General features: G+C 35.2%; 2 long non-coding RNA genes across 2 annotated transcripts; one reads left to right on the top strand and one right to left on the bottom strand.

Moving 5' to 3' along the window:
* LOC139196621 (uncharacterized) lies at positions 1-850 on the top strand. The gene is made up of 3 exons (XR_011581713.1): positions 1-282; positions 400-438; positions 720-850. It is a non-coding gene; the product is annotated as an uncharacterized lncRNA (long non-coding RNA).
* Positions 851-1,845: 995 nt separating this feature from the next.
* On the bottom strand, positions 1,846-2,611 carry LOC103416297 (uncharacterized). Its single transcript, XR_526366.4, has 2 exons — positions 2,376-2,611; positions 1,846-1,950 (listed from the first exon to the last, which is right to left on the bottom strand). It is a non-coding gene; the product is annotated as an uncharacterized lncRNA (long non-coding RNA).
* Positions 2,612-4,279: the final 1,668 nt, after the last annotated feature.

Consider the following 4,279-nt stretch of genomic DNA (forward strand, 5'->3'; position numbering starts at 1 on the left):
TCATTGTTTTTCCGCCTGCCTTTCTTTCTCTCTCAAGCTTTCTTTTTCTCTGTTTCCGATTTTCTCATCTTTCTCATTTTTCTCAGCCAAATCATCTATGCAAATTTCTTGCGTTTAAAGCCCTTGGAAAAATAAATAGTTGCTGCATCTTGCATTTAAAACCCCTAGGTCAGTACCCATTTTTTTGGTGTTATTCTCTATTTTCATCTATGATCCCTGTAAGTCTCTCTCACTCTAGAGGTACCCTGCCACTGGATTTCATTTGCCGTTGCCGATCTGCAAGTAAAGCTTCAATTTCCATATTAAGGTTCTATTTTTCTTCATTTCTGGAATTTGGTGTTAATTTTTGTAATTTATTTCTATTAATTTTGGTCTTGGTTGGTTTTTCCATTTTATCAGGGTGGATTTGTCACCTCCAAGGTCCACAACCGTTTATTGGTGAGTTTTTTTTTTTTGTTTTTTTTATTTTAGTTTTAAATTTTTTTTTTTGGTAGTTTTCCATGTTGAGGTGGGATTTGTGGATGATATTTTTTTTCTTATTCTGGGTATTTTGTATATCATTAGATCCATTGCCTGGGTCGATGATTTGTTTATGTTTTTCGTTTCAGAACGCGTTGCTCTACGTTTTTTGGAATTTAGTTTTTGTAATTTTGGGTATTTTGTTTATATCCTTAGATATGTTGTTTGGTTGTATGATTTGCTTCAGTGTTTTGTTTCAGGTCACTTTGCTCTTCGTTTTTTGGGAAATCTGTGTACAAGCTTAGAAGCCGGTATATGCTCAAAGTAAATAATTTTGGTTTTTTCCTTAGAGCTTTTTCTACCACAAATTTTATTTTTTTAATATTGTGAATGTCATGCCCCCGACCCGGAGTCAATGGGACCCCAAGCCCGGTGTGTGGGTAATGTAAGAGCAACTCCAGCCTTGCTGGTTGCTCGGGGGACAGTGGAGAGGAAAGGGCCCGAGGCCCTGTGGACTGAGCTCCAGCCGTGTGGAGCCCGAGCGACGGTGGGAGCCCGAGCGAAGGGGGGGTGGGGAGTCGACGGGCCTGTGGCCCGAGGGCTTTGCAATTTTTTATTTTGTTTGTGTCAGAGAGAGAGAGAGAGAGGGGGACCGGAGATTTTTTTTGTGTCAGAGAGAGAGAGAGGGGGGGGACCGGAGCTGGGCTTCCATGGGTGCGGAAGGGAAGTGGGTCGTCGCGGGGGGGGAGGGTGGGTCGTCGCGGGGGCGGGGGGCGGGGGGGGAGGTAGCTGGGTTCTGGTTTTTGCAGGGGGCTGGGTTCTGGTTTTTGCAGGGGGTTCTCGGGGGTGGGATGAGAGGTGGAAGAAATGGAACTGGGTTCGGGTTTTTGTTTTTTTTTTTGTTTTTTTTTGTTTTTTTTAATTGGATTAATATTATAATATTTTTAATGTATAAAAATTATTTATTTTTACTAAGGATTCTAAAAAGATAACGACACATGACACGATAACATTGGATAAAAATCTTATCGAAATCCTTCGCTAAATAATTGTTTTTTTGGATAAAAAGACACATAGCGCAACGAGAACGATTTAAGAATTCTTATCCGAAATTACAAATAATTTTATTTTGTATTATTTAAACAAACAAAAAAAACTATTATTTTAATTGTCTATTGCTAGGGGGAAGGGCTTAAAGGGTGGAGATGCAAATGGCAGTTACTGTTCATTTAAGGCAGTTACTGTTCATTTAAGGCAGTTACTGTTTATTTAAGGCAGTTACTGTTTATTTAAGGCAGTTACTGTTCAATAGGGTGGATTGAATAGTGGATTACCAGGGGGAAGGGCTCCATGGGTGGAGTTGCTCTAAAAGTAAAACTAAAGACATAAAATAAGAACTCTTATACAAGTAAATATTACAAAATCATTACAAAGTGTACAAAAATAGGCAAAACTCAGCTCGTCTAGCACCTGTCTTGTCAACTAACTCATCTGTAAAATAAAATGGTGAGGGGTGAGCAACAACCATCATCGCTCAGTGAGTAGAATATGTAATATGCCAATTAAGTAATGCCATTTTAGTTACTATGGAAAATACAATAATAATATCAAAATCATCATGCATGTAGTGCCATATCACATCATCCCTTTATATGTTCATTATATCCTTCATAAATAGTAACTCACCACGTGACTCCTATTGGCTATTCTGCCCTAATGTCTTTGTGTGCAGTTTACATTTATTCCTCGGATTAATGCAACACTAAAGTTCTGATGCTCCATGAACAATTCCAAATATCCACATATCACTATATTAATAATTCCGAAAGATATTTCTACAAATCTAACATACTTGACTTGAAATAGAGATATTTGAAACGAAGTATAATTTGCAACACGTTACATAAATCACTCACCTTCATAATTCGAGTTTTGACAAGACAACCCATCTAAAAATCTCCAGAACTTAAGCTTAGATGCATACTGACTAACTCCTTTGCATGATAACAAAGGAGAGCATTTGCTGTCATTCATACTCTCGGCCTCTCTCCCTGCTTCTCTGCGTTGCTCTCTCCCCAAAACTCGCGGCTGCTCTGCTTCTGGTTTTAAACAAATGGCATTCACATGGCTTTTAAAAAATGAGAGTGGACACGAGAAGAAAGTGGGGGAGAAAAGAAAAGAAAGTATTAATATAATGATGTTGAAAAGATAAAAAGGTTATGATGATATTTGTAGAAAGAAGAGAAAAGCCGGCTGAAAATGGGGAAAGGGGAGGGAAGGTGTATGATGATGGGTAATAAAATAGGGTGCATTTTTGCTCACCCATAGAATTATGGACTTGGCTTTTCTGCCCTTTCACTTCCCATATACTTTCATCCTCTCTTATTTGTACGATGACAGTTAAGCTATATCAACATTTTATATAACTATTGTTTTTTATCTTATTATCTTTATAAAAAAATTAATATAAAATATTAATATGACTTAACCGTGATTACTATAACTTAACCGTGATTACTATGATTACTGATCAAGAAAGAGAAAAGAAATGGTTGCCGACAAGAAAAAAGAAAGCTGGTGTGAAACATGGAAAAGAGGAAGCCTTGAAACAAGGAAAAGAGCAGAGATTTGAATCATTCAATTTGTGTTAAAATATTTAATTTTTTTAATTTCAATGTTTTCTTCGTTAATTTATATCGGCTTTTTAGCTTATTGGGAGCTTATATAATGGGTGCATTTTTGCTCACCCACATTAACTATAACGTATGCTCACCATCTTTTTCAATGCTTGCCATGTGTAATCCACACTAACTCTAGTTAAGCCTTCTATTTTTTATTTTTTTTGCTTTAATTAATAGGTGAGAGAATCCTGCTTTTATTTATTTACTTCTATATATATCATTTCTTTTTTAAATATTTTATTAAAACTTTAAACTCTCATTTTTTTAATACAAACAGACTCAACTAATTCCAATTTAAAAAACATAAACATAAACTTAAAACCCCAATATCGATTGCGCCTTCATAGGTTTTCTGTAAACTTCCATGACTTAGATCTTTACTATTGTATGATCATGTAAGGAGTTTTTATCATAAATGGAGTTTTTTTTATCATAAATAGGATATGTAACTAGTTGGAGATTATGGTAATCAAAATATGTGTAATCAAACTTTTATGGTAATTAAAATATGCGAGCTTGATCTTCCATCTGCATATGATTCTAACTTTATATGGATATACGAATCATATCAAATCATTTCGTCAATATCCAACAAAAACTACTTTCAGTGACAAAACTAATAGGACAAATGATGTCATTCAAAATACAATTGTTTTAGACGAAACTCGTCAAAATAAAATTGTACAAAAAGCTAGTCCAAAAAATACAATTGTTTGAGATGAAACTTATCAATATCCAACAAAGTACAATTGTTTGAGATGAAACTCATCACAATAAAATTGTACAAAGCTAGTAGGATGAATATTCTCCACTTCAAGGGATGTCGTTCCAAAAAAATTTCTCTAAATTCTATTACAAGTTGATCTAAGATGTTGATGGATTTGAAAATTTTAGTTGATGAGTGGTTCCCAGAGGTATTGGTTGAATGTTCCTCAACTGAAATTTTCAAATCCATCAACATCAAACATTCAACCAATCGATCTGGGAACCACTCCTGAACTGAAATTTTCAAATCCATCAACATCTTAGATCAAGTTGTAATAGAATTTAGAGATTTTTTTTGGAATGACATCCTTTGATGTTGATGGATTTGAAAATTTTAGTTGAGGAGTGGTTCCCAGAGGTATTGGTTGAATGTT

Source organism: Malus domestica, chromosome 05, assembly GCF_042453785.1.
Source record: "Malus domestica chromosome 05, GDT2T_hap1".
In the NCBI taxonomy this organism is placed as follows: domain Eukaryota; kingdom Viridiplantae; phylum Streptophyta; class Magnoliopsida; order Rosales; family Rosaceae; genus Malus; species Malus domestica.